Here is a 26,615-nt window from a genome sequence, read left to right on the forward strand (position 1 = left end):
GACCTTTACAGTATACTATTCCTTTCTTTATAATCCATTATCGCGTCGATTTGTCATATTCAACGATCGCAACTGATCGTCTTTGATGCTTCGCTCATTCATATTTTATTCGAAACATGTTTCTTCCTATAAAGTGTATGAAATATTATGCGAGATTTATTTTCAATTGCACTAGTAGATATCAACAATATCAATAAAGAGTGCATAAAAGAAATATTTCCGATAGCGTTCTGAATTTTTAGATTGCGATTTCTTAAAAACTTGTAATATATCTGATTGAGTAATTACAATTTCTATAAATAATGGTAAGCAACATTTACTTCTTTGGAGTTGCCTAATTAACTCTGATCACTGCGTAGCATGTTCTATACCAGTTTCAAAGGTCAGAGCTAGGATTCTAGTAGAAATTTCTCCGAAACTCGTTGAAGAATTAATTATTATCCTTATTGTTTGATTCGCGCTCTCGCTCTGGTACGTTTTCATGCATTTCTTCCTACTTTTCACTGACGTGGAAAGCAGGTAATCAATGAAGTAAAACAATAAGGTATCATGATGCGAGATTTTATGCACTCGTTTTGTTCAATTTCTTAGATCTCAATACTTGTACGGTCAATGGCATTTAGAGTGGATCGAACTATTCAGTAATCTTCTTTTAATTTTAATTAGACACTCGAGAAATCCAATAAAGTACAAAGTGTCTATAGTCATGTTTGGAATGCTTCCACGATTTCTATAATTTCGTTGTAATTGTTGTATTTTCACAACGTCTTCCTATTCGTTATTGGTAATAATCGTTACTTTCGTTATTCGTCGATAAAGATCACGAACACCGCGAGTATACTCGTGTCAACTCGACGCGCAACATGTGATCGGTATGCTTTCCAGGGGGATCTGGGGAGAGCTGAAAAATAACGTGTCCGAGTACGCGCGATGAGAATAAAGCGACGAGAATCAGGTTATTGGGGCCTAATATCCGTCCGTTTCTCCGCTGCGAGTCGAGCCGAGCAATTTTCAAACGCGGATTCAACGCGATGAATGAAAACGCATAGGGTTTACGCGTTCGAAGAATTCTCATTCGAATGGATACGAATTATGAATCGAGAGCAGAAATTGCACCATGGTATCGGCGATTTTGTTATCGATTCTCGTTGCAAAGCATGATTAAAATTGATGGTGCCTTCGTGGATTCGATCGGGATGATGACTCAGAAGCACAGATAAGGTTGAATGGTGGGAATGAAGCGAGCCTGATTTCCAATGTAAGTTTTATCGTGGTCGTTATACAGCTTGAAATATGAAGAAGTTAGCGTCCAGCTTCTTATCTATGAACATACAAATGTTGGAGCAGTAGATTGTGATTTAAGATAAGCGGTTAATGGTTTTGATTAATAACTGCACTGTCTGTAGAGCCGAAGAATTTCATGATGTTCGATATTGCCCTTGTTAATTTAGATCAACAGCAATACGGCTATAGCAGCGATTGTCAACCTTTCGCGTCTAATAGAAGCAACAAAATAATTATTCGAGTTCTGCGACACAGAAAAAAATATATTCGGTTCAAGACAGGATATTCACACCGGATGGCTAATGTTGCTTTTATGCGACAGTCTAAAGGAAAAGAGGTTAATGCTCCTGACTAAATAGGTATTGCACGTTTCAAAAATTGTTGCGGTGCACCAGCATTCGGATTGAAAATCGTGGTACGGGTAACAGTGCATGTAGACACGAGGTTTTACCTAATCCATGGGTCATAATCGAAAGAAAAAGAGATTTTGTTTCGTTGTTAAATTGAGTATTCTGTTTGAATTCCGAATTCTACTTTTGTTATTTCATGTTCTTTATGGAAGGCATTCCATGAATGCAATTTTGATTGTATTATTTATTTCATAAATTAAGAAGCTGTAGACATAGAAATATGCGAATTTGTCGTACTGTATAAAACATTTGTCGTTAATAAATTAAAAAATCTTTCTCTTATTTCTACGAATAAGAAGACTTTTAATGTCTTAAAGAAATTTCCAATATAAAATTAAAAGAAGAAATCCCACGTATTGATAACGGTTCTATCATATTGTGCTCATACTTGAGGCACTTTTACATTTTAATATTAAAAAAATACAACGAGTCAAAATTGACTAAAAGAACGTAACATGGTTAAGTATACGGTTTCGTACAGATTTCTCATACCACGATTTAATATAAACCGTGGTATAAAACTTCCTATCATTAATAAATTAAAAAGCTGTAAACCTAGAATCTTAAATATACTGTGTTGTACAGATTTCTCGTTCTACGATTTATCGAATAGCCTATACAAGGTGTCCTGTCATTTTGTGCGGCACTGTATAAAACGTAAATGTCGCGCGAATACGACAAATCCCTTCCGTGTCATCTGCTCTTTCTAAAAGAGCCGCCTAAGTGTGCGTGCCAAGCGTTTCCGCCGATGTTCGAGCATCGTAATGCATGACACGACTAGTCAAGCGGTAAAGCAGGAAAGTAAGAGAAAACGGGGCTTTTGTGTCAAAGTGCCCCTTGTAATAATTCCCGTAATGAGCGGGGAACAACCGAGAAGAAACGTGGCGGTACAATGCTCGTTGAGCGCGCTCCTTTTTGGTAGCCATGGAAAACACACGGTGTATCCTCTTTCGCGAAGTGTGCCTTGATTAATAGAGATTCAAAATGTCATTCAACTGCCGGACCTTTGAAGAGAAGTTGCTGTGCAAAGTCGAATTGGAAAGTAAGGCTAGAAAGTAGCGTTTTGATCAATTTTTTTTTTCAACTTTGAAGTTTTCTCTTTGTTATGGGAAAATAAAGTGATCCACTTGTGTTGCAATTTATCTTTTGATTTGAATAGATAGAATTGTTAGTTTTGATCAATTTATTTTCAACTTTGAAGTTTTCTCTTTGTTAAGGGAAAATAAAGTGATCCACTTGTATTGCAATTTATCTTTTGATTTGAATAGATAGAATTGTTAGTTTTGATCAATTTATTTTCAACTTTGTAGTTTTCTCTTTGTTAAGGGGAAATAAAGTGATCCACTTGTGTTGCAATTTATCTTTTGATTTGAGTAGATAGAATTGTTAGTTTTAATCGAAAATAATGATTTTATTGATTTGTTCTGAATTCTTTTTTTATATATTTGTCTCATATATGTGAAACAGTAGTTTATTTACAATCGTTGCTAATAATTAACTGATATCTTTCATAAAAAAATTAACTGTTTCTGTTAAATCTTCTAAATATTCTCTTTTTATGGATTAGGAGATAATTTAGAATAATTCTAGACTATTTTAATGCCTACATAATAAATATTACCGTGTAATTACATAACATATCATAACATATCATAACAAATCATAAAATATACATAACATAACATATAATCATAAATGTAGATTCATATCTTTTAATATTATACACATCAGCAGTATCATATAAGCAGTTCTGTGGAAGCATACATTAAATGATATATAAAGCTTTCACAGAAAAAGTTCTATGTTTTTTCTGTTTCTTGATAAATTGTTTTTAATTAGTAAACATCATTAATTGGCAATTTTCAAATAAGAACGAAAAATTGTCAAAACAAAATCCATCTTATCGAGGAGTAATTAATTATTTCTTTCATCGTACTCAACGCGTTACAATTCTTTTTCCGTTTCGCTTGCGAAGAATCAAGTGGGTAGCTGTTTAAACGTAGAAACGTTACACAACACAATATACGTATGCATTACCGTGCATTACTAAACATAGCTACTTATTTTACTTGCAAACCAACAAATACCTACATGCACCAAATCATCGAGCGTAGATTAACGAGAAGAGAAACTATTTAAACTAAACTGCGATTTTCAACTGGAAGACCGAAAAATCAGACCAGAAGAAACCGATCAGGATCACACTATTCGAAGGAAAACTTTTTCTCCTGTTTAAGTGAATAAGAGCAAAGCGTGTCTTGGCTAACCGATCATTACACAGTTGAATCTCGAAACGAGATAAAATACCCGAAATAATTGTTCGATTACACGTTGCACGTTGACTAGTACGACAGAGAAAAGGTCAGCAAACTTTCACTGAAGTGAAACCTTATTTTAAGCAAACATTGAAGGGCTGTGATTAAACTATTATTGCATTACTACTCGGCAATTACCGTGTAATAGACACACTGACTATTCATTAAAGAAACTGCCTGTACAATTGTTTCACGTCCACATATTGGGGATAGATAAATTACTACTGGAAACACCGTTTTACTCTACCGTATAATCATATTGCTAAATGTATAACGCAGTTTCGCAACAGCATCTTATACTTTCTCATAATTTTTTTTTCGTTGTATGATTCGAAATTTATTTTATCCGAGAGATTGCTATCTATCGGAGTCTAACGCTAAAAGTGCACAAATTTTCTGTCTCTCATATTCCATTCGAATATATCCTTTTTATTACTAATAATTTACCTTAAAAACAATTTAATATTACTTTAACCAGTTAACTGCGAGATTTAGTTTTAAAAATCTCATGGGATTAGATCATAGAATGCGTAAATAAATACAAGCGACGACGAGTATACACGCCAAACGCAGTTAACTGGTTAAATAAAGGAACTCGAATTTTTCATTGATAAATTTTCGCAATAAATGTATTTGTTGGTAAAAATGATAATTTCTAGCGATTAAAATATATTTATAGTTACTGTATAATTATGACAATATATATATAATTATATGTATATAATTTGTAGTATTATTTATCTCAGCTAGTCCAAGTAAATATAATCCTACTGCATCTCAAACTAAATTATTACTATACAGGGTATCATCCAATATAATTAAGTATACTATTTTATTGTTTTCGCGTAATGTAAACGTTTGCCCATATTTGTTCAGCAGATTCAATATCGAGGAAATATCTCCCACATGAAACGCGTTAACTCGTCTTGAGAAATAAATGCACCGCTTGCTAATTAGTATCAGACAGCACTGAAGTATTACTAATATCGCGAGCGAGCGCAACTGCGTTTAATAAGAGCGTTGCAGTAATTCCTAGATTGTATCAAAGATTGAATTATATTATAGAGTGAGCCGGCTACGGATGTGTAGCCAAATATTTCTGTTGCTAACGGAGATTTTTTTTACTCGCAATCTTATACAACGCTAGTAAGTGATAGTTAATAATTTCTTTGTGTGAAAAGGCCATGAGATATTTGCTGAAATAATAAACTAACAATAATCTGATCCAGTATCGTCGAAACTTTTCTTCAAATTATTTCGATTTAAGATATATTAATACGTGAGAAAAGATAATAAAAAGGAACATATGAGAAAATCTAGAATCTAATGAATTTTATTATATAACTGTTTGTATCTCGCTATAATTCCCGTTTTAATCATATTATAAGCTTGCAGATATTATATGGCTCTTCAAAAACACTTTTAAAAATAAATTCTATCTATGTTTTATTTATATGTCCAAAAATAGTTCTCGTATAATAATAATTAAAGATAAAATGGTATAAGACACAATATTTTTAATTTTAGGTAACTATGAATAAGATTAAACTCTAATATTATTATTATCGTTCATTATTATCGTATAACAATTATACGTCGTGCAATATTGCCATAAAGAGCTTACTATCGTTATAAATATTATTATAATTTTTGTATATTACAGGAAGTCCTATGAAAGTTCTCGTGTTTAACTAAAAGACAATTCGAAGCATAATAAAAGCAAAGTTAATTGATAGTCATAGAAAATGTTATACTCTACACGAGTAGATATAAAGCGATAAAGAGAAACGTGGGGATGTTTCAGCGCGTATTAATATAATATCTATAATACAGGAATCAAAACTGTATTTATATACATACGTATTCAATAATTATGAATTTTTACAGCCATGGAATATCAAAACGATTAAAGTGACAATAAAGATCTTTATCCACTTATGAGATTAATCGAACCATGTGCGTAATTTGATATATAAATTAATTTCAATAACTGTGATTTATAAATGGATTATTATATTGGCTCGATAATACGGCATGAATTGGTACGTTCAGAGAAAAGCAACAGGATTTAAAATTAATTTACGAATTGAAAGTCAGGTGTAGAATCACACGACGCACAAACTATAATTTTCATAAACAGGTTTCTTGAATGATTGGAAAGTATCGATGAGGAAATGATTGAGAATCACTGTACTATTGTGAATCTCATAAGGTTCGAAAAGGCAGTAGGACGGCAACGTTGATGGTAGGCAAGTGATGTGCAACTTCCGCTCTAACGACATTTCTATTGGCTTTCCATGTAATATGTTAATTAATCAATCCTTAATTTTTTTAAACGTTTGAACTCTAAATCGTTGAGTAACCTGAGTTATTGGTTTTGTTCAGAAGAAATTACAGCTATTTCATATTGCTATAAAGTTATTATTCGTTAGCTTTCTCTAACATATATTCGATATCATTTAACATCGATAAATCGTATAGTAAGTAAAATATTGTACTTGTATCCTATATATTTATTTATTATTTATTTGGAAACTAAAATAATTTTATTTCATCTTAATATGAAGTAAAATTAATGTTGAAAGTTATTTTTGGAATAAAAGTAAGGAATTAGTTTAAAGAAAAGTATATATAACTTACTATTTATATATATAATTCAAGTAAAATCAGATTGTATAATGATTTATTAATATATCGTAACAACATATTAATCCATATATTTATATATATTCCAAGAATATTCCAAGAAAATCGATTCCAAAGGTTTAACATAAAGAGTTTAGTTTTACGAGCTATAAAGATCAAGTCTACTTTCAACGGTAGTATATTTACTTTCACTCTTTATGCTCTTATTTCTTTTATCTTCCTTCCTGTTTTATCACATGCTTTTGTGTATCTTGTAAAATAAGGTACACTCCAAGCATTAGAGGGTGAACCATTGAAAAGGTTTGAAATGTCAATAATGGTGTGAATTGCCTGATGGGAATGAATTTGTGACATCACTGCTTCTATTTTATTCAGATTTATATAACGTAATAATTTCCTTACCTTGATATTTAGTGGAATCAGAGAATATATATTATTATTTTTATTCTTATGGGTATTTTATCTGTATCATTTAAAATAAATTTAATAATCAATCTATCAATCTATTCACACGCGATGAAAATGTAAATCCTATTCGAAGAAATAAGAAAAATAATAAATACTACGAAAATGAAACGTAGAAGGTTATAAAAAAAGTGCTTAATTGGAAGATAAACACACGATCAAACACGGATACTAAAATTAGACTAAAATACAACATTTCCTTAAACAAAAATTAAAATATCAGAGTAGAATACGATCGTCTAAAGAATAATTGTACAGAATATTGTGAACAAATAAAGAATATGAGAGAAGGTACTCGTTCTGGGAACAATATAAAATCTATTTTCTTGAAATTGCTTGGATCGGTGCTGGGCCGTATCAGAAATAGGCATTCGATCAAGAAGAATGTTCACGGACAATAGCAGGCGCTAGATGGCGGAGAGAAACGATGAGCAACAAGAACACGGAACGTAACTCAAGGAACTTGAGGAACACTCGACCCTGAATGAGATCAACGATCGAGTTCAGTGTCAGATCGCTGGAAAAGGAAAACGGGGTGGGTCGAGAGGAGAGTAGAGACGGACATCGTCTACTCTAACCTGTCACGCGCGCCTCGAAATGAGAGTATAGCTGCTTAGCCTGGTCTGCAAAAGCAAGGATTTCCTGATCTCCTGTTTCTGTCTGCCTTCACATGGCAACGCGCGCCGCTCATTAATCTCCCTAGCAATTTTCCTGCAAATTCGTGCTACGCTCTTTTGTTTCGCTCGATTGTTACTAACGACAACCCTGAACAGGCAATTGAAATAATTGTCACGATCTCGCATGAAACATGCATAAAATTACACAGGGTCACGAAACTACTCGAATACTCGTAGACGCCTCTTATAAATATATTAGATGCGTTATGTGAAACATTTTGAAATTTCATTAACATTTTCATGATATTCGACTATCGTGATTGGATTGGCAAAGCCTGAAACAAATCCGAAGTATGAAAGTTACAAAATATTTAGTACAAGTATATCTGAAAATCTTGTCTTGTCGCTTAATTATTTATATTACATAATTTCTAGTCAATTTATGTACATACGTATTCTGAAATAGATCATGGATAAATATATACGTATTAACAATTTGATTTGATCACCGCAGTTTTTTCACATTTAATTATCTTATATTTCTACCTGTGGACGACATAATCATTTGTCAATCTATTAAAGTAGAACGTCAAGCAAAGTCAGTATTACAGTCGTAAAATGAAATAAAAATACGCAATATGTTTGTGATGCGTTGCAGATGAAACTGATAGTTTGAAATTAGTATCGGACTATAGTAATAAACAGGTTGCATAATCGGTGAAGATTCCTCGGATTATTTCTGCATTAATTACAGGTAATTGACCCAATTAAATGCATAATCGTTTTGCTCGTCTCCTTGAAATTCAGCACCGTAATGTTGCATCAATTTCATCGTTCTAATCTTCTGAATACAGTAGATTTCAGCTATTATGGTTTCTAATTTCGTTTAGAGATAGTACTAGATTTTTATGTTGTACAGAGGAAACAAAAGGAATTAAAAAATAGGAAATAAATTAATTCTTAATGTTTCACTGATTAGACATTTGAACGGTTTATCGATTGATCGAATCTTTGATGGCAAAGAGATTTAATTTCTGTCTAAATGAACATTCACAGATTTCTACCGATATTCACAATTATTTCCGATAATTTCTTTAGCGTGCATTTACATACAAATTATATTTCTAATGAGCTTTATATTGTAGTGCTAGCTTCAAACGAAGACATCAAATTTTAATAGCGAAATGCGTAAATAATATCTCAAATTTAATTTCGATCGACACATTGAAGCAATTAAAACAATGCTTCAAATTTTATTAATTCGAAACTAGTAATTTAGCTGTAATCGAGAATCGTTATATTGCTGGAACGAAAAATTCCTGTCTGGATTCCTGTAATTATCTATTGTAATTTTCAGTTTCAAATACAATATGTATCATTTAATTATAGTTACGATACATAAGTCAATAAACTTGTAACCCATTAAGGTAGGGATGCCATATTCCTGTTAATTATATTCATACTACAAAGGAAAAATCATCTTAACGTTTCTCTTGAAATATTACACTCTAATAATTGGCAACGAGAAAATAAAACTCTAAATTACCAATATTCAAATGTTTCATTGACGTTCGATAAATGTACGTCACTCAATTGACATTTAACCAATTACAACATGCTTAGGAGTTTCATGTAATTACCGAACATAAAATAAGATCATTTAACGTCACTCTTGAAATGTTATAGTTCAATAATTAAATTGCTTATATTGAAAACGGGTAGTGGACTCAAATAAACGATAAAACATTCTAAACGAATAACGCACGTGAAGACATACTATCATCGTTGCGCTCTCTTAGGGAGAAATATGGACAATAAATGGTCAGCGATTTTGCATTCGATCCACGTCTCAACAAAGAGGAAGAGCACCGTCGAGAAATCTCGGAAGTCATGATTTATACCGGTTATATTTTTACGTTGCATTCCCGTTCCTCTATACCGTAACTCTTCCACAACCCATGAAAGAAACATTAGAAAATCGTTCTACTGTTCGGTACAGAAGCTATTCCACACTGTGAAATTCCTCTAATTTTTATTGCGACAAAAAACATGCAACGATTGCCTGTATCCGGGGAGAAACGTGTATATGTAGAGTTTCTTCAAACTTGATGTTTTATTCACTAGGAATAAAACTGTCAGATTAATTTTCGATGACTTTCTAAATAACGAATGTTAGATTGATTTTCTGAAATTAATCCAATGCGTTAATTTATTGGTAACAGTATGAAACGATTTCAATATCTTAACCAATTTTGCATTCTATTGTCACATCAATATCTTTATAAGATTAAGTCATTTACCTTTATATTTTAATTGAATATTATATTTAACTTTCATATTTTCATTCAATTTTTAATAACGCCGCATTTTTTCCCATAAACCGGAACGTAATCGTAGTTTACGATAAGAATTAAATTAAGATATTAAATATCTCCGCGTTAACATTTAGCAATTTACAATAAAATTTGCATAATCGTATCATATTTTATTATTTATGCCAAATGAGATGAGAAATGTATGTGAAATGTATTTTAAGTTCCATAAAAATTGTTTTCGAATTTGTACATAATTTCCATATTTATTAATAAATATATGCTGCTCACGTACATCTGGAAGATAAATGACAGATAATTTTGTTGCAGAAACAAATTTTACGAGTTACGAATTAAATCACCAACGTCATCAGTACTTGTGATTTATAAAACTATTGTAAACGCTACTTGTTAAAACAATAGAATTCTACAAGTTGCAATTCTATATTTTGGAAATTCATCACTATTATTAGTTAGTAACTTATTATACAAGAGAGCGGAGGAAATCATAAATTTTGCAGTTTCTTGAATTTTGTGAGAAAATTTGTGAGCAAGTAGCCAGCGAGATATCAGCGGTTGCACAAGATCAGACTTTTCCCAGTGCGGGCAACTGATTGCAGCATTTAATAGCCTTTAGTGTATGTTGTAATTTTCCTGGAAGCATAATGCGTCCCAGTTGAGGAAACGAATCCCACCTTTACCCGTCAACGATGATTCATTCCAGGCTCGACAGACAGTGCCGCTTCCTTTTGCCGTCATTAAACCCGTCAATAAACCCAACGGCTCTATCTGCCTTGCCAATTTAGAGTTATGCATCGAGGAACTAATGTCGCTTTGCAAATTGCACGAATATAACAATTTTCAATGTATACATTTTTTATTTGCCTTACGTTGTTTAAAATTTAGAAATTTAGAAATATACCGTTTACAGTTACTGCAGGTATCTTCGTGTTGGTCATTTCTTATATTATCGATCTGTTTCTACTACATTTTTTATACCGTATATTCCTGTGTTTTTAGAATGAAATTTAAGAATTAAAAGTGACGTGTTATTTATATGTCTATTAGGATGCTTCTCTCACATATGGCAATTGTTTTATGAACATCGTAAATATTTAAAGATACGGATAACGATCATTATTTCTTGATCGTCAATTAGCCAAATTTTTATTTATGATAAATATTTCAAAATAATATATAGTTTCAATTTAAATACTTTATATTAGAATTTACGTTTTGTTTTACGCATTAAAATTATTTTCGTCTACTTAGGATTCAACGTTGATCCATTCCTAAGACGAGCGAATAGTTATATACTTGATCTAATCGTAGTTATAAATAAGTAACTAAGTAATTATAACTTAATTGGTTAGGTGAAGTAGTGCTTTTAGAATAAGCGTTCTTTCCTTATAGTTAGAAAAATTATTATATTATGAAAACTGTTCCTATCTTCCTAATTCACCGTGCCACTTAAATCAAAGAATGTTTAATACCAACCATCGTACGAAAACCAACAATCATACGTAACATCGAAAATAATGGCAAAATTAGTGGAATGGGATGTAAAAAATGAAATAAAATCACTCTGTCTACTCACAAATCCATGCGTAAACATATATCTATGGTAGATCATTAATACACTGAACTGTAGGTACAAATGGAATCGTAACTTTCACGAAACTAAATGTATTTTACCTGCAACAACATTAAAGAATTTATTAAAAATACTGTCATATTATTTTTCTACATCTAATTTATGATACATAAATAACTCATGTATTTCGTCAGATAATATTTAATACTTTTTATTAATCATTATGCACTCCAAATTTTTGTTTCAAATTCAGTATCGCTAAATTCAAATGTATAAGAATAATAAAGATCAAAATAATTGAAATCGACTAAGATTATATTAAAGAAGTTTAAACGAAAGAGCTTAATTTAGATGCAAAATAACAATGGTACTGTAGAAAGGAATTAAGCACAAGAGAATGATATATTCTATAATATATTATTATATAATGTTATTATATATTATATAATTATTATATAATTATTATAAGTAATAAATTTTTGAAAAACCTACTTCAAATTTCATCTTCTCTAACCATCAATTCTTTCACTGTGTCGATTTCTGTTGCATTCCACATATAAATCATATTGATAAACTTAAATCGTAGCACAAATATTAAATATTAAATTGAAAGCACAGTTCGTTCTTTGAAAAAAAAAGGAAGAAAATGCTACAGATACTTTGGTGATAGTAACAGACATATAGTCGTATTCAGATATGTGTGCTCACCTTCTTGCTCAGACCAAGACTGTTCGATAAAGACGTTAACGAAATATACGAATATTGCACTTGGAAAGATAGTTCTCTCATTGGTTGTTGGACGGTTCTAAAATCTAAAATGGATCGGATCCGGGTAGCGACAGAAGGTGAGATTAGAAAATTCTATACAATAACGCAGGTACAAAGTTCCCAATAAGGTAATAAATCTAGATATTAACAATTTTCCAGCACTAAATGTTTGGGGATTTTCCAAACAATTGTTTAGTGAAGATTATACCTGACTACTTTACAGTTCCTGTTACTCTTTTTTACACACCATTCTTGGGCTGAAATTCGAAAGTTTCTCACAATGAACATTCCGGGCTAATGAATATTTCAATAATAAATTCAAATCTCCTTCAAACGATTTTTCTTTCTACTGTGGGAATGTTATTTTTATAACTATACCAATATCATTCAATGCTCTTAATCTTAAAATCAATTAAAAGCTGATTTTCAAACAATAATATTTCAAATAATTTCTGATTATATCGATATCGTCAATTACATAAAAAATGCAGATATTTCTTCGCAATTGTTTCCATACACAATCTCAGACACATATTATTCTAAGGTGAATAAAATGAAATTAATTCTAAAAGCAAATGTTGTTGTATTGTAAAATAATCCCATATTGTTTACGACTCAAGCGCAATATTGATAATTCGGATTATATTTGAAAGCAATTTACTTGATCTGGACATAGAATAAAATTAATTTCCCTATGTTATATTTCAGATATAAACAATGAAGTAGCTTAGTGGCGTGTGTATGTGTGTATAATAAAAATTATCTTTTACCTTTATTACATATGAAATTTACACAAGTTTAAACACGCGCTTTAATCACATATTTTATGACGTACAGAAATGCAAAATTTCTCGTTAAGCGATTTTTGAAAACGGCGATCAGGAACGAATAAAACGATGTGAAGTTAGGTCATAATGTGGCGGATGCTTTAAACTTTAAACTTTAAAGGAACAAAGTGACCTCTTCCTCGACGAGTCACGCGGCAAAGAAGGCCATTACTGATCGAGATATCCGACCGATTCACCGGAATTTACGAGCAACCCACAGACAACGCGATCTTCCCGAATGATCTTTGGATAAACTTGCCATTATCGTTTTCACCAGCGACGATTTGCTCTATCGTCCAGCCTCAGGTGCGAGGAATCTATTGTTCCACTTAAGGACGGTTTATTTTCAGCACGTGCGCTCAGAGGGTGTATTAACGAGCAACGCCTTTTCAGGCGTCATGGATTTTAATGAAATAATAAAGAGCTCAAGAGCAGGTTCTCTATATCGTACAATTGTACACAGGGCATTGAATGTCAGAAATAGCGCTGACAACATTCGCCTTTGAATCTTATATTTGGGCAGAAAGCATTTTTTAGCAGTTCTAGCTGCGGATTTGATACTAGCAGCCTTGATTTGTTCAAAGAAGTTGTCCGATAGATGAAATTATTGAGTTAAAGTGGTTGGTCAATTCTTTTGTTTGTTCTTTATAGAAAAATGAATTTCTGAATGTTTCTTCCAAACGGTCTAAAGATTGGAAATATGTTCACAAATATTAGTATGGTATAAATAATGAAATAGACTTATCAATATGCATTTATTGTATCGAGACAAGAAAAAATTGTTATGTAAATACAATATGATTATGAGCGAGATACTAATATGTATTAATTATTAACTAAAAGAAGCATATACATATATAACAATGTAAATACTTTAAACTACTTCACGGATGTCGTCGTGGAGGATAAATTACAAAGCAAGATAAGAAGGTAATTAAAACCCATAAAACGTGTTGAACAAATTTAAAACTTCATCCATTTAAAAAGAAACTATTTTAGTCTTCTGAAAAGAAATTTTTTCATATAAAAAAATTGTTTCACATTTCAAACACTAAAAATTATCCGTAACAATATTTCAACTTATTCCAACACAAAACCCCTTTTCAAACCATGTTATCTTTCTTAACACACACTTGCAAAAATGCCATGCCTAAAACACTAAACAAACATTAACAATAACATTAACGAAACTTTAAGTAGCCATTTAACAAAACGAAGACGATGCCACACAAAACACCTATTCATAAAAAACAAACTTTAGTTTCCAATGTTCCCGTCTTAAGAATCGTGATGATTGTATGACGATCATCGCGAACGTTTAGCTAAGAAAATCAGAAGGAAATTTAACACCTTGGAGCAACGAAGTACGTATGTGGTGCGTATTGCTCATCTAACAAGCAATGCTTATCGTTAGATACAACATCCAACAACAAGGTTTCGAATTTCAAGAACGAAGGAGCTTTACAGTCGTTCCACATGAACGTTTATACCAGTATATTCACGGCACACTTTCTCCCAGCTTTTTACCGGCGAGCCAGCTTCTTTCCGGTTGCAGGCCGACTTACACCGCGCCCAGAGCAAACATCTTAATACCATTAAATGCAGCTCTTAAGAAGGCAACACGAAAAGAGATGAAACACGCGATCGTGGCCGAGAAAGAAAGCGACTGTATTGCGAAAGAGAACCCGTGGATCACGTGGTGTGATTCACGAGCCGCCGATGCTTATCACGTGGCTTTTCTTTTCACCCTAGGAAATAAGTCCCTGGACAAGGCAAAGCGATTCTCCCCTAGCCTCGAAGCACGGTAATCATCCGCATAATAATGCCCTAGCCGGGCGCGGCTTGCGCGCTCCTCTGTGTCACTCGTATAAGGAGCGAACCGGTGCCTACGCGGTCGTTCCGCCGCCTTTTCTGCTCGATCCTTTGTGCCTATTTCCCGTATGGCCTGCGAGCAACGAGGAAAGGAAAGAGAAGAAGATCCTGTCCGCCTCCACGTGTTGCAAACTCTTCGTTTGCTAAGCGAGGTATATACGATATACAGTGACAAGCATGTAAATAGGGAAAGTCCAAAAGCAATTGAATTGAAGTTGTACTTATTACCTACCTGAGATAAAAATTGCGAAGCTAGTTTATGTTGTAGAGCTTGAGAATGCGAAAAGTATATTTCTAAACATATATTATACACGAGTACGGAACATATATTTTTAACCATACATATATTATAAACAAAAGAATAGAGACAAAACTTCTCGTAATATAGTAAGTTAAATTTTTACGAGTAAACATTCTTCTATTTATACACATAAATTTGTACATTAAAAATTACTTACATCTTAAGCAGCTATCTTTTTCTCTTCAATTAAGAAACTAAGATACTCTTCGTGCCATTAGACAACTTCTACTTAGTCACTCAGAATTTTCACGAAGGAATTAATTTTAAATGCTAAAAAAAAAAAAAAAAAGAATTAACAAAATCGCAACTTCTTCCCGTTACAAAGCAATAAAAATTAATCTTCCTCCTGTGGGAGCGCTCTGAAATCTTTAATATCACGATATCATCTAATTTATTTACACTTCTCTCGAAAGGATTAATTATAAATGATACAAATAACAAAGAGTTTATCCATTCAACGAATTTGTAATTTCTTCTACCACTACCTAATTCCTCGTAAAAAACTAACGGGATCCAATACGACAAAAGCTTCCACCAGTTGTGCCAAATCCCTAGAGAGCGTTTCATTTCATACCAAGAATAGCCGCAATACCCGCTGCTTTCTTTACTAGCGATATCCCTCAGACCACCTACTATGGACTCGTAGGCAGCCACATTAATTAAAGCAACATTACACTTAGTTACAGGTAACTCTAAATGTCTTTGGCCGATGGAACGCCTTAGGGGCCAAACCGTGAAGCCGTAGGAACGTTGATAAGAGAGAAGACGCCAATCGAGCGAAGAGCGGCTTGCCCCGAGCAAACGATACGCCGATTCGCACCCGGACAAGGCTACAAAGTCCGATCTGTGCCCGCGGCAAAGCGCCCGCTTGCAGAAGAGAGGTGGTGGCCTCCTGTCTCAAGGACACTGGTTAATGCATCAAGGTTTGCGTTTGTATATACTATCGTATATACGAATATGTAGTAGTGATGGACTTAAGTACGTTGTAAGTAGGTTCGAACATTGGCTGACCAGATCCCAAATCCTTTATAAGTATTTCAAGAAAAAAAGAAAGAAAAGAAGCAGTACTTTCAAGTAAATTCGAACGTGAACACGACAGATTCGTGTTCTGTATGAGTACTTTGGGAAATTAAAAGAGTAGCTGCAAGTAGAATGGAACACTGATGGGATAGGTTCGAAACTTTATGAATCTCCTCTCTTACGATCATTTTCCTTGATCATTATTGAAACCCACTATTGTAATTTTCATGCATGATTTACATAATTTTATGTTAATACTGTTTCGTAAGTTCGTCACGCGAGTCTTCTTACTTGAAGAAATATCTACTCGTTTTAATATCGAAGTAATTATAACTAGATTTCCAAAACTTGCAAGTACTCATTCCATGGTTCGAACACATCTCGCGAAGATCGAATACTTTGCCAGGATAATGAACGAACCGTTTACGCTATGAGTAATATTCGAACCTTACGAAGAGAACCTTGGATATTGAATATGACTTGGATTTATAAGTACATATTAAACTTGATTCCATCGCTAATGTGTAACTGTTGTCACGGTGATGCGGTGGCAGACATGCAAACACGCACGATCAGCCGCACGTCTCGTTCCGGCAAGTTCCCTTTCGAGTCGAACGGTAGCCGTTCCTCAACCCATTATGATATCGACGAAGAAAAAAAGTTCACCCGAGATCGGCCCCGGCGAGGTTTTCACGGTGAATCACAGGTCGCTTTTGTGCCCGCGTCAATGAAATTTCATTAACCGTCATTTATTTCGTTTATGTATTACAACTTTTCTTTTACGATAGTACACCCCATTTATGGGAACTTCGTTTATTGGAACGTAGGTAATACCGGATTATCTGAACTTTTACCGATTCAATCCACTTATCTGGATCTGAGTTCCTATTATGCGATCAAAAAGTAATAGCTAGTTGGGAGAATCGGCGATCTCTTATGAATTCCATTTATGTAAACTGTTCTGAGTTCTACTGTATACCCATTTAAACGGAATAAGCGTTTGGAGCTCTTCGTTCTTTACGATAGAATGTAGAATGGTATTCCAATTTGGTGTTTCTCTATCTTCTTTTCTTTCTTTGTACGATTGAAAGGATTATCAAAGTTGTTAAGCAGTCTTCTGCGTATAATTCTAATAATTGCTAACAACTTTTATTTGAAATAAAGAACGTTTGCTGTACATTGTGTTGCTGTTTCCCTTCTTCTTGGCCGTGAAAGGATTATTAAAGTTGCTAAGTGTCTTTTCCATGTAATCCTGATAATCCCGAACGTCTGTAGTAGAAATTTTCATGTTACGAAACTAGTTCATCTACGTAGTGTGTCGAAACTTTCCCAAAGCAAGACATCTCAGGAAGAAGTGGCATTATCTCTTCAATTTTCATTGCTTTCTAAACAACAAATTTATAATTAAGATACTAACGTTTACATTTCTAATTCCTTAGATCGAACATCGTGGGTTTCATTTGCAATTCTATCTTCTGAAAACTATCCCCTCGACTATGCTAAATTATGCAAAGGAAACGTTGTTTTTTTAACAACAAAATTCATTATTATCTCTTAGATTTAAATGGAAAACATTCGTCATTTTAAATTAAAATTAACAGTTGTTGCGTAACTGTTATAAATAAAATATCGCTAATTTGCGAAAGAAGATCCTCTTAGTTGATTTTATAATGAATTAACGTACGCTGAATTTATCGGCTGAAATGATTAAATATGGTTAGTATTCCGATAATTGCACGGGAATGATCCTATGCGCGAGTCTACACGTACCACTTCAAGTTCATGGCTCTTTGAAGAAATTATCAGCCAGACCATCTACAGTTAACAATATGTGGGTGCCAGCATGATGAAGCAAGAGAAAGGCTATGTTAAAGTTCATGCAAGGATCACCTTGATGAACTTGTTACCAAGTAACCAAAGAGCCATAAAGTATGTTTCTTACACAACATCATGGGCCAAATACGGCTGGCCATTTTAACCATTTTCACGTACCATGTATGCTACTTTGTTGTTCTTTTTACACAATCTTTTTTATGCCTCCACACTTCATTTTGACGCGTACAAATACTTGTTGCAAGTAACACTCGTGTTAAACGTTACATGGTGCTTATCCTCTTTTTCAATTCGTGCGTGTTGTGCTGTCACGGGTGATTCATCTTATCGATAAATCGTACATTAATATGTTGTTATGTTTTGGTTTACTTAAATTTTATTGTGTTATCCATGATGTCGAGTCGTTTTTACAACGAATATTGCTATTTATATAAATTACGTATATTTATGAATTTATAACTTATTAAAAGATATTTCGTATATTTAGAAACGCTTAACAATTTTGTTACGACGAATCGTTTCTAAAACGTAAAATGAATCATTGATTAAAGAAAGTGTACTTTCCGGAAAATTATGAGTCTCCCTTATTGAAGATAGGAGGCCAGTCACATAGAGCTAATATTTGTTCATTCAACAAGATGTTACTGATGATCATTACGGAATTATCACAATTTTACTCTTGAAAACTTCGACTAAGATTATAATACTGACGTCTCTATATATCTATAGCTTATTAGGTAGTCCTTTTATCCTTAAACACAATGTAACCAACATAGTGATAGGCAACTGTAAATAATTTGGAATTTGCAATACGTGCATCAGCAATTGCTTATGACTCAATCTAACATGTGTACATATACACATGTATCATAAATAAATGATTAATATCTGTCAGCAATCATACTATTAAGGGGTTAAAATGAAACAAAAAGTACAGTACACACGAGGATCAAGACGAAGAATGATGGGGTTTTCGATACACGAAATGATCATTGATGAGGAAACGGTTTCTACGTACGACATGCGAAAATTTCACCAAACTTTCTCACGCGATTTATTCCCACGTATTTATCATAATCACATAAACCGTGACCCTCGGAAGGATAATTTCTAAATTCGATTGAAAAGGTGTCGATTTTTTTTGTATATCAGAGAAGAAAGATTTAAGAAACGGGTAATTATCTACGGCAAAAAGCTCGCGAATGGCAATAATTGGGCGTGCATAAATTAACATACAACACATGCCGAGTGAGTATTAATAGCTTTCGCTATTTAGATGTGAATAAGATTGACGTTCTTCATCCACATTGTTGATTTATACACTGTTAATTTATGTAAACTACTATTGTTTCTTTTTCCTAGCTCTCATATTTGAAGCAATCTTAATGGATTACTACTTTCATTGAACTTATACCGATCTTTCCAACGAAATATCACAGATAAATGAAATAAACGAAACGAAATGAAAAATGTGTTTTCTACTTTCTACGAACTCTCCGATGATTTAATGCTGCTCTTGTGGGTGTAATCTCACATTTTGTAGGAATTAAAGTTACTATCATTTTACGTTGTTTTATTGCTATTCATACACCATGTTATGTATGTAAGGTATTTGTAACGATTCTATTTTTATAACTCGCACCTTTCTTTATGAAACTTACATTAATGTTCGTTTCATTACAGTTATCATGTAGGGCGTTCTATTTTTCTCAACAATGCATAATAAAATCTCATGTCATGTTTCGTTAGTAAAAAGATATTGTAATAGTATATCGCGTAATAATATCTTATCTGTAATAATGCAATTATATTTGCTTTGTAATATAAATAAAACCAAATACGTTCCGTCGTGAAATTTCATAATAATTCATTACCAGTCCGCGAGCTATTATCCTGTTTCTTTATTCTCGCTTCGCGCTATTCGTACCTACTATCCAACAAACAGGATCACTTTCTTCGAAGGTAGAACTGCCTCCTTCCTAAAAGGAAAGGAAAACCGCCTCCGGCGTTTAATTACACCGGCACATTAATCACACCCACGTTGCGTAAGGTCGACACGTGAAATCTATGTCGATACGTTGCGATTCTCTATTTTCCAATTATGCACCGATGCCGGAATAATAAGCGTAAGCAGATCGAGACAAATGCCGCCCATTAAGTTATTTCACCTCGAAGCTCTTGACCTTCGACATTCAATGGAATGCTCTTGCCTGAGGAGGACGATGATCCTGAAACGCGCAGACCTTGACCCGAGCTATCCGACTTCGCGCGCCATTTCATCGAGTTTCTGATAAACGGCTAGTACTCCATTTTCCAAGATTGTTAGATTACATAGTTCCTTTATTTTCACTATCCACACTAAAGGATCAAGTAAGGCGCGACAGGAGAATAATCGAAGGAATACTGATCGGTAGTAGACCGCGGATTGTTATACATTTAGACGAAATTCGAAGATATAAAAATATACAAAATGCACGTAATATATACAAAAATGTATAAAATATTCGAAAAGAATATTTGTTATAGTCTATAATAGGTAAGAGACAAATCTTTGTTGAAATTCTGTTTCTTAATTATGGCCATAGAAATATAAGTTTGTGACGACAATTGTCATTTAAGAATCAGATAGACGAAGAATTATTAAACTCATAGTTAAATATAAAATTCTCTAAATTCAATAGTAATTCGTGCACATACGAACTTTTAGAATAAATAGCTCAAATGTGCTAAATTACGATTGAATTTTAATATTCATTAAAAATTCCATGATTTAAATAAAAAGCTTTAAAAAATATAGATGGAACTGAATATTGTTGTATTTACAACGGAATTATGAATTTAATATATTATTATTCACTTAATGTACTACCTACCTAATAGTACTATTCTTCTACTACTTCCTAATAGTACTATTTCATTAAATCCATAATTAAATTTGAAACGCTTAATTATCGAAATAGCTTCTTCGTTTTTCATAATTACGCTGCGAATGTTAATGCGTTTTTGAGAACTTTACATGTGTAAAAACACACAGTATGTTAATACTAACAAAAAAAATAGGATATCTATTATAATATTTAGCGAATGAAATTAGTCATTGCTCAAGTTCCATTTCATTACTTATGTTCGTAAAAAATCGCACATCCGTATTCTATATTTGATATCAAAAGGATACATTAAAGTTATATATGAGTGTTAATAATTTCAGTTATTTTATGTCGAGGAAAATCAAATCGAACGAATCAACTAGAAAGTTCGCAAGTAAAACCAATTATTTATTGCTTGCAGACACGTCGAATTTATGACGTTGCGTAGAAAGCTGAAAATATCAGACACTGGGTTGATCGACTGCTTGATTTTACATATTGATGATGAGATAAACTCAAATTGGTTGTTTAATATCGCTAGAAGGAATCGTCGCATCGATCATCGCAACCTTCCTATTGTAGTTTAAATATTTATTGTAAATAATTGAGATACATTACGAGATACGTGTATCTTATAAAGTATTTGCTTTTATCCATATATGATAGAAAATAATTCGAGAAATAATTTATACATTACGAGGCGTATAATTTCGTCAGAAAGATACGTAATTGTTCTATGCAAATGCAGCTGCGCGGTTCTGTAAAATATGATGATGAAGTTTGTTAAGAAATTACAGGAAAATGCAAAATAAAGAACAGCCTGTATGATGTGTAATTTTTATTTGGAGAAATCTTTCGTGAAATATATGAAAATCTAACCTGAAATATCTGTATTTTTGTTCTTCTAGTGTGAGTATATGAAATTTAAGAGAAACTTTCCTTCGTAATTGGAAAAATTCAGAAAATAAACTTAATATTGATATGAAATATTACTACAATTAAGTAAAGTGAAACTGCCATTATATGAAGTTTATCGGTTTTGTGAAAGTGCACTTTTTGAAATTGCTTTATTTTGAATTTTAACTAGTTCTCTGGTGACAAGTTTCGATCTAGAAACGATGTCAGTTTCTATAACAGAGAACGTATAAGCGATTATTAATACAATCACATTTTTCATTTCATGCGAAATTACTAAACTGTCTGCTTTAACCTCGGACATTAATAATATACGCGAAGATCATTGACTGATGAATTTGTATCGCCAGAAACTTCAAACTTAATATAGCAATTTATTTACTTCCTATTTTCTCCTAATTGCAATCTTCTTTTTAATATGTACGAAGAAATAATTTACGTCGAAACAATTTATATAGCGTAACGGAAATATTTCTTTAAAAAGAAAAAGAAAAGAGGAGAAAGAAGTTGTACTTTCCTGTGAAAACAGAAGCATAAAAATATCTTTCATTAGTCTTCGCTCGACAGGCTATTTGTGCAATATACCAAACAATAGTGGTATGTCGTGCAAGAGAATTTGGTGACCGAAGTCTTGGATCAGTTCCAGATACGTTTTGTTACGGCAAAGCAGAACGAAACGAAGTAAGAAGTGTTAAATAGAAAATTAAATGAAAGCTACAATTAAAGTACGCTTTCAAAAGTATTTGTGCCGTTGCAATTCCTTTTCATTTCTTCGAAAGATATCCAATTTAAATTTATAACAATATTGTTACAAACGAAACAAAGTAAAACATTTAGAAAAATTATTTACTACGTGTAAATGTACCAAATGCCTATGATATAAAAATTATTTAACACTAATGACAGGCAATTAAGATCAATTAAGATATTCATTCAAAATGATATTAAATAAGCTTTTTTATTGCATAAAATGGAACGAGATTTCTAATTTTTATTTGAAGAAACAACCTATTTCTATAGCCTATACCTTACATTCACGTTGCACTTCTAGCTACAATAAACAGTAGCAAGACCATACCATAAAATTCATTAACGCAAGAGTATACAAGAATTAAATTTTTTGCCTCGTGTAGTACCTACTAATGATGTATCAATCATCTAATCACCATTAGTGAAACGTTAATTAACCAATCACGATTTATGCCGCGGAAAGATTGTGAAAATATCTACACACATTATCTCGATAAAAGCGATAAATACGAATCTAAATATCGATATCTCTAGAAAGATTCAAGAACAAGAAACGCGTATAGTGTACTTACTTGAAATCTTTTGAAGGCGTCGAAAGTTTATGATAGCGGTAAATGCTGACGCTGCAAGAAATACAACTACGGATAATTTTATGTTCGAACCGATGTTCTATTATGTTTCTACACGGTTCACTGATCAAACACGAGGATTGTCAAAAAGTAATCAGAAAGAACAAAATTTTTAAATGACCGCTGAGAATTAGAGCAAAACAGATCGGATCTGCTTCTCCGACTTTCGATCTCGGTTTTGCTTCTACATTCGAGCATAAGTAATTCGTGTCATGTAAAATAAATAAATAAATAGTTACTTGAAATTGGAACAAACATATCGCAGATATGACTTTCACCTGACAGTTCGATCGGTTGGTTAGATTCTAACGCTTAAATTTTAGGTCAATATCACTTTTTACTGTAGCTTTCAGTTTCGGCGCGTACTAATTAGACGACTAGATCAAGCGAATCGCTTGATATCTGCTTCGTAAGAGGAGAGTTCCTGTTCAATACGTAACCACTTCTAAATAGATCATAGCAGAAGGGTCGAATTATTTTTAATGAAGTACGTTCTAATTTTACTAAAATTACATGGTGTATTGAACTTTGATATTTAACGTGATATTGAAATGCACTTGGATGGTTTTCTTTTGGATGAGTCTAGTAATAAGAATATCGATGTTGATTGGGGTTAGCTTGGGGTTAAGTTAGGTTATAATGATGATCAAGAGACGCGAAGAATGTAGACGAGAAATTTAATTTTATTATACACAATTGCTGAGATTTCTATTATGATTACACGATGGATTTGCACAGATACAAACTCATACTTTTACCAACGTAAGCAAAGAAACAGTACCTAAATAGAGCTACGTTCTATCCTTTTAATATTATAATCGATATTCGACTTTGAACATCTTTTTATATGTTTCTGTATTACATATATTCTGTTCATGTTTGCATATTTAAATTTCTCATAAATATGTAATCATCCATAGTCTACGGCATACACTAATATACATATACAGATTCAATAATGTTAATTACAATGTAAGTTTCCTAACGAGACTCGAAGATTTTAATAATTCCCTAATGATCCTATTGGATTACTTCGTTTCCCCAGAACTATCCTAGCACTCATGAACTTAAATATAGACTTTCAAACAATCGTAATTACTACGCCAAAACCACAGAATACATCACACTGAAATATCACACTGACTTACCCCTACGAGCGACCCAGTTACTCGAGCGCAGGCTTTTATTGGTTCTGTCTGTGTCCCTCATGTGTCTGCCATGTGTCTCTCTCTCTGTGGAATCTCAGTCAAAAATGAAAATCGAAAGCGAGCAAGCCAGTGTTCGCAAAACTAGAGGCTCACTCATTCGGTGACCCGATTGTCCAGTCCCCGAGGGTTTACATAATACGCTCGAACGTGTCCTGTTATGGAATCTATCGATCGCTGCATCGATATAAGGCGATACGAGGACCAGCTGTCATCTCGTCTCTGATCCTGTCCCTGTTCTGGCCATGGACCCGTTATTCAACCATGAACCCGATTCACAACCCTCTTACATGAAATTAATTCGAGCTTCGCCGTTCCTCTTTTAAAAGTCGAGTCATCATCTTTTTAAATTTCATCCGCTCGGATATCCTCTTCGTGTAACAGTCACGACGCGCGAGAAGCGCGATATGATTAAAGCTACGTCCTGACTCAAGCAACAACGAAGCAACAACTTTACTGGTGTTTCAGTGTTTCTTCGTGTTTCTTCACGTTTCTATTGTCTGTAACAAAAGTTACTACTTGTTGTCTTGTTATCTGCCCTTGTTCGAAGCTCAAGCTGGGTCCTCGCTAAAGCAACAACAAGGAACTTTCTGTTGATGTTCCATGTTTCTTGAAAATGTTGTTGATTGTTATCCAATGATCCTTCAACTTTCGCTATGTTTCTATTGTCAGTGACTGAAGCTAATACTCGCTGTCTGTTTCTATTTCCAGAGACAAGGATCAAAGAAAAATAAACACACAGCAACATATGGTGATAGGAACAAGCATTCCTTCAGTATATATTTGCTGCTAGGAACGAATGTTCTTGTTTCGATTTAGAAAGCTCAAAACCCGAAGAAAAACCAAATGTTTTGGTCCAATGTTTTGGTTCCAAAACCAAATGGTCCAGTGTGAATAGAACGTTTGTACAAAGTTGATACTTGTTGGCTACTATTTGCAACAAGCAGCAACAACACGAGCGACTAGATCTTTCCATCCTCGTTGCTTTATGAACTGAGAGAACTTGACTTAAACTTTATGAAGTTTAATATTACAGCAGCAAGAAAATAGCGAAATGACAAAACACGCTATAAATTCTCCTGTCCAATGAATAATTATGTATTAGCTACTTATCCACACGTGGTCTAGTTAATTAACTTTTTTGAAGAACAAAGGTAAAACTGTTACATAAGAACTAAGGCGACAAATAGGCAACAAATAGCCAACAAATAGCCAACAAATAGGTTTTCCGCTGTAGCTTCATTGAAGAAGCAACTTAACATACTCAGGACGAAGGAACGTCCGCGTGATTTTGTAACACGCGTATCACCGGCTGCTCTGATAGGAACCCGAGTCTATTCGACGGGTTTAGTTTATTTTCTAGCATAATTAATATTCGCTCGCGTTGCACGTGAGCCGCAATAAGGGCGAAAGCACGAAAGTGGGCACGTCGACTTTAACGAGCGAGACGGATTAAGCTTTTTATCGAAGACAGCCAGAGTCTTCGACTAAAATTATAGTTCGCCGACGAGTCGTTAGCCATGGGTTTTTAAGGTTTCAGAACTCGTTCCGGCAGAGCGTACAGGAAATTCTTGCGTTACGCGTCTTTGATGAACGAAAAATATAAGATATCGTACGGTTTTTTGCCGGGCAATTACGCGAGTAACAACGCGAGCTAATGAAAATTTATATTTTCACTGATCGCGGGTATTCGAAATCTATACCGGATTCAAATGTCCTTTCATACTATCAGATTGCCTGAAAATTTGTTAAGTCTTTATTACATTTAGACTACGCTGATATTTATGTATTTATGGAAAGCTAAAATTTGCAGAAACGTGTAATTGGATTTATTAGATGTTTAATTGGATTTGATAATATTTAATTGAAATTAGCAAAATACAGTTTTGAAGCAAAGAAGTGTATTGGTTCAAATGGTTCTTACTTTTTGAGGTAAATATCTGTGTTTATCTCAAAATAGTTATGCATACAATAACGTAATAGAA

At 33.3% G+C, this 26,615-nt stretch overlaps 1 protein-coding gene across 9 annotated transcripts in view; it reads right to left on the reverse strand.

Moving 5' to 3' along the window:
• LOC126914144 (uncharacterized) overlaps nt 1-26,615 on the reverse strand; it is a 123,132-nt gene that overhangs the window by 14,696 nt on the left and 81,821 nt on the right. The window contains exon 2 of one of the 9 annotated variants that reach the window (XM_050717659.1): nt 15,569-15,681. The exons of 7 other annotated variants lie outside the window; for them this stretch is intronic. The gene's annotated coding sequence lies outside the window, so the exon portion shown is untranslated. Of the gene's footprint in view, nt 1-15,568; nt 15,682-24,573; nt 26,452-26,615 lie in introns of those variants that run through there. One more of the 9 variants, XM_050717661.1, reaches the window with a different exon arrangement.

The sequence above is a fragment of the Bombus affinis genome, chromosome 3, assembly GCF_024516045.1.
Source record: "Bombus affinis isolate iyBomAffi1 chromosome 3, iyBomAffi1.2, whole genome shotgun sequence".
Taxonomy (NCBI): domain Eukaryota; kingdom Metazoa; phylum Arthropoda; class Insecta; order Hymenoptera; family Apidae; genus Bombus; species Bombus affinis.